We start from the raw sequence: 12,387 nt of genomic DNA, 5'->3' as shown, positions 1-12,387 counted from the left end.
AAAAGTTGAGCAGCTGCTTCAAAATTAAGGAGCCTTTTAAGCTAGTTCTTGCGGGTCCGGCCGACAGGGCCTGTCAGTGGAAGAAGGACGCGCTATGCGTCTATAGGGATACTCTAAGGGCAGGTATTAGACTCCCTTTTCATCCATTCATTCCTTTGCTACTGGCTGATGTGGGCATCAGCCCTTGCCAACTTCCCCCTAATTCCTGGAGGTTGATTCTGTGCTATCTGTCGCAATGCGCCAAGCACAACGTCCCCACATCTGTTGCTGTCTTCAGGAAGATTTTTCAGTTCAAAAATAGCCCTGATAAAAGTCCGGGTTGGGTTTCTATCAACCAGCGCCCCACTATCCCCCATATCGTGAATGGGAAGTCCATCCCTGACAACAACTTGGGGTGGAAGAAAGATTTTTTGTTTGTTATTTGGGAAGGTGGAGATTGGGGCTCCCTATTTCGATCATCCTTTGGGCTGGCCGTGGACGGGAGCCCGAATGACATAACTTTGTCTGAGGAGGAGGCTAGAGGTTTCAACCTCCTTACGCAAGACAACGGCACTTCCCATTGTTGGGACCTTATCCGGGAGACCGTCCTGGTAGAACGCGGCCTTTCGCCCGTTAATAAGAAAAGTAAGTTCCCTTTCTTATCTCCTTTATTTCCTGCACTTTTATTTCATTGATTTTCAACTGACTTTGTTTGTTACAGTGGCTGAGAAGATTGAGGAGGCTACCAAGCCGAAGGACCTGGAGACAACCAGGATGAAGAGGGCTGGGAAGATCTTTAAGGACCCTCGACTGGGTGACCGCTTCCCGGAGTTCCTTCTTCAGGCAACGGAGCCAGATGAGGAAGACCCCAGCCAAGTTCTGCGCACCAAGCAGAGGCCAGGTGCCTATTTTCAACCTGCTTGGGGTATCCGGGGAAAGGACTCAATTGTGGGCAGCACGGCGCTGTCCAAGGAATGGTCTAAGCATTCCATTTCCCCGGTGGATTATCAAGATTTTGTCCTTCAACACGACTTGGAGGGGAATGAGCTGTTTGGAGCCCAAGCTCTGGCGACGGTACGTACTTTACTTATGCCTTTTACAATTCTCTTTTCTTTCTTTTCTAAACCTTTGTTGTTTTCTCTTGCAGGCTAACGCCCATTTTCAAGGGGCAATTCACCAAGCCAAGGCTTGGAAGGTTGGCCTGGAAGATGCCAACAAGAAGTTGGAGGAGGCCAATCAAAAAATTGAGGCCCTTAAAGCTCAATTGGCCTCTTCCACTTCTGACCTGGAGACGGCCCGGGCTGAAAATGTCATCTTGAAGGCGCAGAAGGAAAAAGCCTTTGATGGCTGGATGGACACTCAAGAATTCAAAGACTTGATGGTGGAGCATGACGCCCTTCTTCATCCTGTTAGCTATAAGGAAGGCTGGGACGCTGCTGTGGAGGCCATCCAGGATGAGTTTCCCGAGGTCCTTGAGCAGTTGCCCTTTCCTTGCCCAGTGCGGGTTCCAGAGCTTGGAGGTGTTACTGAAAAGCTTGCTGGTATGATCAAGGATGGAGAGGAGGAAGATTCCCCCGAGGAGGAATTCGAGCCTGTCGCTAAGAAGGCCAGGGTGGAAGAATCTCCCAAAGCAGCGCCTCAACAGCCATCATCTCCTGCCGAGGGAACTTCTACAGGGACTTCGGAGGGGACGACCGAGACGTCCGAAGAAACGACTGAAACTTCCGAAGAGACTTCAGATAGTGGTTCTGAGGAATCTCAGCCTTCCAAGGCCTAGCTTTTTGTATATCTTCTTTTTGAACTTTATTTATATCAGAACTTGTTACCCTTCGGGGTTATGTTTTATACGTTGCTTTTCTTGCCTTTTTCTGTTTTAACTTTACAATCTTAATATGCATTTGAACCTTAAACATCCTTAGATAGAAATAATTTCAAACTCTTTAATATGAAGTCTGGTTTTCCAAAACCTTACATAGCATGGGTTCGACCCTAATCAACAATAACTAGACAATGTAAATTCTACTGGAATATAAAATCCTATGCAAGCAAAGCTTCAAGGTGCTTTTAAACCTACTTGTCAATGACAAGTGAGAATCGTACTTCACCTATATTACACGTAGTAAACCTTCAGGTTTTGTGCGTGCCAGGTCCTCGGGACTTCAAAACCTTCCATAGTTTCCAGCTTGTAGGTTCCTCTACCCTGAACGCTCTTGACTCTGTACGGCCCTTCCCAATTCGGGGCAAGCTTTCCTTTCTGTCCAACACCAGAAGCCTCTATTTTTCTCAAGACTAGATCTCCTTGTTTAAAAAATCTCTCTTTAACCCTTAGGTTGTAATAGAATGAAGCCTTTTTCTGATATTCTACTATCTTTGCATGTGCCTCATCTCGCACTTCATCAATTAGATCCAGGGCTAACCTCTGCCCTTCCTCAATTTCTACAGCATTGAAAGTCTGAATCCTTGGAGAGGAATGCGATATCTCCACGGGAACTACTGCTTCTGCCCCATATGCCAACATGAAAGGAGTTGCTCCTGTCGTGACTCTACAGGTAGTCCTATAGGCCCATAATATTGGAAGTATCTCATCCACCCAATTATTTCTTGACTTCTCGATCCTCTTTTTTAGTCCATCCAGGATTATCCGATTTGCTACCTCTGCTTGCCCATTGGCTTGCGGGTGAGCCACAGAGGTGAATCGTAACTTAATTTCATTTTCTTCACAATACTTCTTGAATTCCTCATTGTTGAATTGTGTTCCATTGTCAGTGACGAGGATACGGGGAATTCCATATCGGCACGTAATGTTTTCCCACAGGAATTGTGCAACCTGCTTAGTTGTGATTTTGGCCAAGGGTTTGGCTTCGATCCACTTGGTGAAATAATCAATGGCTACAATCATAAATTTCCTTTGTGCCGTGGCCATAGGAAAAGGCCCTAGAATATCCATCCCCCATATGGCAAAGGGAATAGGCGAGTTGATAGAGGTCAGCATCTCGGGGGGTTGTCTAACAACTGGTGCATGCTTCTGACAGCGATCACACTTCTTCACATATTCTTTGGCATCAGCCATCATTTCTGGCCAATAGAAGCCTAAACGAGTTATCTTATGAGCCAAGGCCCTGCCCCCCAAGTGTTGTCCACAAATACCTTCATGCACTTCTTCAAGAGCCAAGCGTGCCTCATCGGGCCTGAGACACCTCAAGTAGGGAACCACGAAAGATCTTTTGTAAAGAATCCCATCTATCAAAGAGTACCTTAGTGCCCGAACAGTTAACTTCCGTGCTTCAGTTGCATCACTTGGCAACCAACCGGTCTGAATGTGAGCCTTGATGGGATCAATCCATGACGTCCCCAAGCCTATGGGAGCCACCAGCTTAACATCTATGCTTCGTGTCTTCAGAACACGGAAGTACACACTTCCTGAACTTTCTTCAATCTCAGACGAAGCGAACTTTGATAGCGCATCTGCCTTAACATTTTCTTCCCTTGGAATGTGTTCAACATGGCACTCATTAAATTGGGTCATCACAGCCCTTACTAGGCGGACATACTTAGCCATCGTATCATCCCTTGCCTCGAATTCTCCCTTTACCTGGGATATGATCAGCTTCGAGTCTCCACAGACCTTTAAGTTTTTGACTCTAAGTGTCCCAGCTAGACCAAGGCCAGCTATTAGGGTTTCATACTCTGCCTCATTGTTTGTGGTTGGAAAATCTAGCTTCATAGCATACTCAATTAAGAACCCATCAGGGCTTTGCAAAACCAACCCTGCTCCACTGGAATTTGTTTTTGATGCTCCATCAAAATAAAGAACCCAATATTCTTTCTCCTTATCATTCTTCTCCCTGTCCCCATTGTCGACTCCCTTGTCTTGAGGTATGGTATCTTCCTGCCCCCCGACTTCTTGGTTGGGTATGGTACATTCCACCACGAAGTCAGCTAGTGCCTGGGCTTTTATGGCCATACGTGGCTTATACTTGAGATCGAACTCTCCCAACTCTTTTGCCCACTTAATCAGTCTCCCACTTGCCTTGGGACTGTGAATGATATTTCTCAGTGGCTGATTTGTTAGCACTTCAATTTGGTGAGCTTGAAAATAAGGACGCAGCTTTCTTGAAGCCATTACCAAGGCTAAAGCGAATTTCTCAATGGATGAATAATTCAATTCAGCACCATGCAAAATTTTGCTGACATAGTATACGGGTTTCTGGACTTTCAGTTCCTCCTTAACCAACACGGCGCTCAAGGCGCTCTCTGAAACAGCCAAGTACAAGAATAAAACTTCATTCAGAACTGGCTTGGACAACAACGGGGCCTGGCCCATATACTTCTTTAACTCTTCAAATGCCTTCTGATTTTCCTCACTCCATACAAAGTCTTTGATGTTCTTTAGTGACTTGAAAAATGACAAGCACTTGTCTCCTGACTTGGAGATGAATCGTCCTAATGCAGCAACCCTTCCTGTGAGCTTCTGAACATCCTTGACAGTTTTGGGGGGTTCCATGTCCAGGATTGCCTTTATTTTATCGGGGTTTGCCTCAATTCCCCTCTTCGAGACCATCAATCCCAAGAATTTTCCAGATCCTACTCCGAAAGCACACTTCGTCGGATTCAACATCATCTTGTGGTACCTCAGGACCTCAAAAGCTTCCCTTAAATGGGCTATATGATCAGTCTTCACTAGACTCTTGACTAACATGTCATCAACATAGACTTCCATAGTCTTACCAATAAGATCCTTAAAAATTCTATTCACCAACCTTTGATAGGTGGCTCCTGTATTTTTGAGACCAAACGCCATAACAAGATAACAATAAACACCAAAGTCAGTGATAAATGATACCTTTGGAATGTCATCCTTATGCATTTTGATCTGGTTGTATCCGCTAAACCCATCCATGAAACTCAGCATCTCATGTCCAGCGGTGGCATCAATCAAAGTATCAATTCTAGGCAGCGGAAAACAGTCTTTGGGGCATGCATCATTCAGATCGGTGAAGTCTATACACATCCTCCACTTTCCATTAGCCTTCTTCACCATTACAGGGTTTGCTAACCACTCCGGAAATTGAATCTCCTCAATGAAACCAGCCTCTAAGAGCTTTTCCACTTCCTGCTTTATAGCCTCTTGTCTTTCCGGGGCAAAATTTCTTTTCTTTTGTTTCACTGTCTTCCGGCTTGAATCTACGTTTAGCTTGTGAGTAATTAACTCCGGGTCTATGCCTGGCATATCAGCTGCTGACCATGCAAACACATCACTATTTTCTTGCAAAAATTTCACTAACTTCCCTCTAAGGGGCTCCTCTAATGTGGCTCCAATGAAAGTCGTCCTCTCAGGATTCTCGGGGTCTAAAGGAACCGAAACCAATTCTTCTGCTGGCCTTCCTCTATTCTCATCATTTTCTCGAACATCCATATCTTCAATAGGAAGAACCTGCCCCCCGACTCCATCTGCCCTCAAAGAGGCCACATAACAGCTTCTAGCCATTTTTTGATCTCCTCTCTCTTCTCCAATCCCGTTTCGGGTGGGAAACTTCATGACTGAATGGTAGGAAGAGGGGACTGCCTTGAAGGCATGTATCCCTGTTCTCCCCATGATAGTATTATAAGTTGAACTAGCCTTTACCACCACGAAATCCAGCATCTGCGTTGCTTGCCTTGGCTCCGTACCTATGGTGGTTGGCAATTTGATTATCCCTTCCACAGGACATTCTACTCCAGCAAATCCATATATCGGCATGTCGGTTGGTGTCAACTGGGAGTCGTTATACCCCATCCTTAGAAAGGTGTCGTGGAGCAAGATATCCACAGAAGCACCATTATCCATAAGGACCCTCTTAACCGGGCTATTTCCTATTATTGGTGTTATGACCAGCGGGTCGTCATGGGGAAACTTCACACCCTCTAGGTCGGAATCATCAAAAGCCAATGTTACTTCTGTCCTGGTCCTCTTCGGGGCTTCTCCAACAATATGCATAACCTCTCTAGTATATGCCTTTCTGGAATTTTTGGACAATCCAGCAGCAGTTGGACCTCCAAAGATCGTGTTTATCACAGGCCCTCGAGGTCTCGGTCCTCCATAAATGGTGTTTATAACTGGTCCTCTAGGCTGGGGGTTTCGCCCCTGATCGTCTTGGTCCCTCCTACGATCTTCAAAGTTCTTCCTTCCATTATTATTTCTGTCCCCTCCATCTCCAGTATACTTGTTCAATCTTCCTTTTCGAATCAAAAACTCAATTTCATCTTTCAATTGCCTACACTCATCGGTGTCATGGCCAACATCTTTGTGAAACCTGCAATACTTGCCCTTATCTAGCTTGGCGGGATCAGCCTTCAAGGGCTTAGGCCAGCGAATATCTCTGTCTTTCTCAATCTCCATCAAAATCTGACTTCTGGGAGCATTCAGCTTAGCGTATTCAGTGAACTTTTGCCCAGGTCCTCCCTTCTTGGGGGTTGAATCAGGGTTTTGTTCGGTTCTAGGATATTTGTCCTTAGCAATATACTCCAAATCAGTTTTTCGTTTCTTGCCTCCAGTGGGCTCATTACTTACTACGGTCTTCCTCATACTTTCTTCAACCTTGATATACTTCCCTGCCCTCTCTTGGAGCTGCAACATGCTCTCAGGGGGTCGTTTGGCCAAAGACAACTTGAAAAACTCATCCCTAGTTCCTTGTTGCAGTGCTATCATGGCTACCTTATCATCAAGGTCTGGGACTTTTAAAGCCTCCTTTGTAAAACGATTCAGGTAATCTCTTAAGGATTCCTTAGCTCCCTGCACAAGACTCATAAGAGATGCTGAACTTTTCTCATGGACTCTTCCACTGATGAATTGCTTAATAAAAGCCTGACTTAATTCTCTGAATGATCCAATAGAATTTGGGGGTAGGCGACTGTACCATCTTTGAGCCATACCCGACAGGGTTTGAGGGAAGGCCCGACATTTTATAGCATCATTCACGGGTTGCAGCAGCAGTGCATTAGAGAATGTCCTAACATGATTAGCGGGGTTTCCTGTGCCATCATAGGCTTTGATAGTGGGCATCTTGAATTTCCTTGAGATATGGGCATTCATTATCTCTTCTATGAAGGGTGGAGTTGGATCATCAGGATCTCCAAGGGGAAGGAGATTGCTTGGATCAGTTCTTGGGACAGCAGCCCTTCTTCTTACCGGACCATCCAGGTCTATGATAGGAGGAGGATTTCTCCCCCTAGGAGGTATGTGGGGTCTGGTGGCTTGGTGAGCCTCCAAATCACGCCTCAGCCTTTGGATTTCAGCCTCATGAGCCCTGATCTTTTCCTGCACTTCTTGGGGATTCGCCCCTGGGGTGCTTTGGGGGCGTTGCCTTCCATCGGCCATTGGCTCTTTTCCAGGACGCCTCCTTATCGGGGCCACTTCATCATCCGAAGATTCGGAGTCTCTCTCAGTGTATGGACCAGAAAATTCCCGATCCTCAGGGATAGGATCCAAACCTCGTATATAGGGGGGCGACCGCCCTCATGCTTCGCTTCGCCCAGCATATCCGCTTCCTCCAACCTCAGGGTGAAGGGGCATCCCATAAGGGGGGTTAGTAGTAACAATAGTTGAATATTCATACCCGACGGGTCGAGAATTCACAGGTATATGTATTTGTTGAACTTGAGGATTCGTACCTTGAATAGTCGGGGGAGTTGTCCCTTGTGGCTGAGGATGAGTTTCCCCTGTCTGGGCTTCCCCCTGAGTAGATGCATAAGTTGAATGGGGAGGAACCTCCACGGTTGATGAAATCACCTGGGTTGTCTCTGATGGTGTTCCTTCCTCTAGAGCTCCAATTGTTCTCCGTGTTCTCGCCATGGTTGTTGTTGCGTTTCCCACAGACGGCGCCAAATGTTATGGATAAAAAACCAAGGTTATTATTTGCTGTATTTATTACTAAGATTCGGGAGCTCAAGGCCTTTAATGGCTGCTCTCGTGTATCGTAGCTTAATTCTGCCTTTACGAGATGCCTACGTATCTCTGTGAATTAGAGAATCAAGCCAAAAAATGTAGTTCTGATTGGTGGGGGTGAGACCCCTTATATACATATTGGGAGTCCTTGAATTGGACTTGGTATAGGAGACTTGGTGGGCAAGTCTCATAATTAGAATGGACTTTGGAGTCCTAGATAGTAGGAAACTGATTCCTTATCCTTTTAGGTCCCCTTGAGGCTAATCTCCAAGGATTTATATCCTTATCGGGACTCTTTTCAATATCTGATTTGTCCCTTATTAATTAATTACGAAATTAATTAATAATCAGGGCTTTTGGGCCTTTTTTATTCCATCAGGCCTGATCTGGTCCATCAGGCTTAACCTTTCTGGTCTGAGTATCATATATCTTTTTATTGGGCCTAGCAGCCCACAGCTTGTACAATTAATGCAGTATTTAATTATACAAGCATAATTTATTTATCCCTATCATATGCATATAGATCTGTGGTAAAAATTTCAGAATTTTATGTGCTTGTATGAATTAATTATGATTTTTACAAGTAATATCATGGATTAATTTTGTCTGATGAGAAATCGTTTCTCATAATAATTTTGAATGTTGATCAGGGTTCTACAAGTGTTGTAGATCGTCTGGGTATTTTTTTCATAATTTTATGATGTATAGATTTTTTATTATGAATTTTTGAAGTTGTATCAATTAAATTCGTAATTAAATAATTATATATATATATGAATTGTTTGTATGTATATATCTGTTATCTATGTTGTCATCTGCTGTTGATTGCTGTCTGAGATTGCACGAGAGACAGAGAGAAGTCAGGTGTCAGGCGGCTCGTTTTTTGAGGAAAGCAAAAGGCGGCTGCTGAAAAACAAAAAAAAAATAAAAAAAAATAGGGGTGTAACGCATTCCCGGAATGCGTTACACACCTGTGGCGCATTCACGGGATGCGTTACATCCTTTAATGGCTTAAAAGGGGTGTAATGCATCATCAGAATGCGTTACAGGGCTTGTAACGCGTTCCTGTAATGCGTTACAGCCCGTCTGTTGATATTAAAATTGATTTTCTGGGAGTTTCGTAACTCCGTTTTGGGCGTGCAATATACCGTTGGATTCATTTTTTCGAGACGGATCTAATGGAGTGATCAATTTTATTTTATATAAAAGTTTTGAACTGTTTATATTTCCATGAAGTGTTTTAAAGTTGTTTTTTAACTGTTTTAACTACTTTTAAATGCTTCATGTGATACATAGAGATGTATAATGCTTAGACCTATATGCTAGATGATGTAACATGCCTACCTTGATGTTTATTCATGTTTATATATGTGATATATACTTAGTTTGTCTTGCGATGATAGATTTAGGTGAACTTAAATGAACATAAGGCGTTTGTTAGACAACCTAGTATAGTGAAATTGTTCCATAACCTTAAGAACAATATTATGAATACAATCATGAGATTCTTCTGTTTATGAAACACGTAATTGAATATAAATTTTTGATATGAGAGAAAGGATGATTCTGTTAACAACAGATTTCTATCTGTAAGAAAGGGTTATTAAGTGACGCCTCTTGACAATGCTCCACCCGATCTAGGAATCATCTGATTATTGATTATTGATTTAAAATATTTAATTTAAAAGGAAGAATCTCTTTATAATATGATTATGATTGTAACGTAATATAATCCCTCTAAAATTAAATAATATCAAGTAGTAATTGGCCAATGACACAACGGGCTTGTGTCGGTCATAGCCTTCCAACATGGTAGAAAGTAGTTCTTATTTTTGAATCATTGTCGTTTCGTGCCACAGCCGAGGGCTTTGATTTCGAAATAAGAAATACTTGTCTATTACATAGAGATGTGTGCATTGAATAAGAATCTAAAGGTCGTTACGTGCCACAGCCGTGGGCCTTTGGGGACTGATTCAATTGTACGGAATGTTGGGTTAGACTTGACTTAGAATATTGAGTTTGTCGTGCCACAGCCGTGACTCAATTATTCAAGAGGCTAAAGTTTGATTAGGGAATAACATTAGATGTAATTGACAAGAGTTGTCTGCCTATTGAACATTACATGGCGTTTCGTGCCACAGCCGGGGTTGTGTAATGGAATGTAGGATCCCTATTCCCACTAGCATTATGAATGCTTAATTTTTCATGTAGGGGGTTGAATAAATTAGGAAAAATAGTGGGAGCCACTTATGAATAAAGACCCGATTCATATAGTGTTTTGAAATGAAATCGAATATTTGCTAAGTGTTGTTATGTGTTTATCATTTATAGATTTACTTTGTATGTTATGTCTTCTGCACTATCACTCAGGAGCATACTAGATTCTCACAAATTGACTGGTCCTAATTATGCTGACTGGCATCAAAACTTGAGAATTGTTCTCAGGATTGAGAAGCTGGAATACGTGATTGACTCACCTAAGCCTACTGAACCTGCTAGTGATGCACATAATGATGAATATGTTGTGTATCGTAAGTGGATAGATGATGCAAATGTTGCTCAATGCATCATGCTAGCTTCCATGAACATTGAGCTACAGAAGCAACATGAGCATATGGATGCTCACACTATCCTAATGCATCTACAAGAGTTGTATGATGTGGCGGGGAGGACAGCTCGATATGAGATATCGAAGGAGTTGTTCGGTTGTAGGATGTCTGAGGGATCATCTGTGAATGACCATGTACTTAAGATGATCAATTTGATTGAACATCTTGGACAACTTGGTTTTGCCATGGATGGGGAGCTGAGCCAAGACTTGGTCTTGCAATCGCTTCCGAGTTCGTTCTCGCAGTTTGTTGTGAACTTTCACATGAATAAGTTGGATGTCAGCCTGCCTGAACTCCACAACATGTTGAAGACTGCGGAATCGAATTTTCCCCTAAGAAGAGTTCTGTTCTTCTAATTGGTGAAGGTTCTAATCCTAAGAAAAGGAAGAGGAACTTGTTAGGAATATATGTGCATTAGTTTGATGATATGTTTAACAAAACACTTAAGTAGAAATCTAGTGTTTGTAGCCCCAACGGATAAGACCACTTTGGCTATCCGTTGATGGTGTAGCTTTACTTAGAAATAAGTCTAGTGTTGTAGCACATTTCAGTCTCTGAATTTGAGATATAATTCTTAAATGTTGAGGGAAATTATAAGTCATGTTGACTACTAAAGGATATGCAGATAGGAAGGCCAATTGTAAATATTTCATGCCTTGTAATTTTGTATAAATGAAATGGTGTCAACGGATAACTTAAAGACCTTCAACGGATGAGAAACAAAGCTTCAACGGATGTCTCTAAAGCTTCAACGGATAACATCCTTCAACGGATGAGTGCATCAACGGATAAAGCTTCAACTGCTAACACATCAACGGATAAAGCCATCAACGGATGAAGGCTTCAACGGATGTTCTGTTAAATAGCAGTTGACAAGTGGTAGTTGTACCTACAAACAGAGGCACATGGGTTGACAGAGACAACTGAGATGTGGTAGCCTATTTCAGGAACATCAGAAAAAGCAGTCGTTCTACTCTAGTATAAAAAGGCAATAGTCAACTATGCACTGGAGTAAAATGGAGAAGAAACAAGTGGAGAACTTATTTTATTATTGTATTTTTTTATCTTTGTCTTCACTTATAAACTTGGTGTTATATAAACCAAGTAGCAGCTAGTAATTAGAACAGAATTTTTCCAGAGCTGTTTAGAAAAATCTTGAGAAAAATTATCTAGTTTGTACTAGGATGCAGCTGTGATCAACTTCTTGAATCACAGATTTTCTGAAATACCATCTCTGGTGGAACAACAAATCCACCAGAAAAGTTTTTAAGGTCTGTTGTGTTCTGTACTTTTGTGCTTGAATATATATCTGTCTGTATTAGCTTAAAGCAATTCACACACTTGTTTATCTTAAACACACAGCCTTTGAAACTGCTCAAAACTTGAAAAAGTTTTGAGATTTACATTCAACCCCCCTTCTGTAAATCTCATTGTTAGTTCACTAGGAATAACAATTGGTATCAGAGCAGGCTCTTGACACACAAAGAGTTTAAAGTTCTTGGAAACTAACAAAGATGAGTAAGAAGGATATTGGAGTAAAAATCCCAGTTCTTGACAAAGACAGTTATCACCATTGGAAGGTGAAAATGCACCTTCATCTACTCTCCCAAGATGAAGGTTATGTAAACTGCATTGAGAATGGTCCTCACATTCCCCACAAAGTAGCCACAGTTGCTACAACCACAATTGTTGTTGGTCAATCCATTCCAAAACCTAGAGCAGAATGGACAATGGAAGACACAGAAGAAGTCCACAAGGATAAGAAGGCTATGAACATTTTGTTTAATGGTCTTGACAAGGATATGTTTGATAATGTGATAAATTGCACAACTGCCAAAGAGGTTTGGGACACAGTTTAGCTACTGTGTGAAGGTA

Source organism: Apium graveolens, chromosome 1 (genome assembly GCF_009905375.1).
Source record: "Apium graveolens cultivar Ventura chromosome 1, ASM990537v1, whole genome shotgun sequence".
NCBI lineage: Eukaryota > Viridiplantae > Streptophyta > Magnoliopsida > Apiales > Apiaceae > Apium > Apium graveolens.
The sequence above is the reverse complement of the archived record's forward strand: the minus strand, read 5'-3'. Positions refer to the sequence as shown.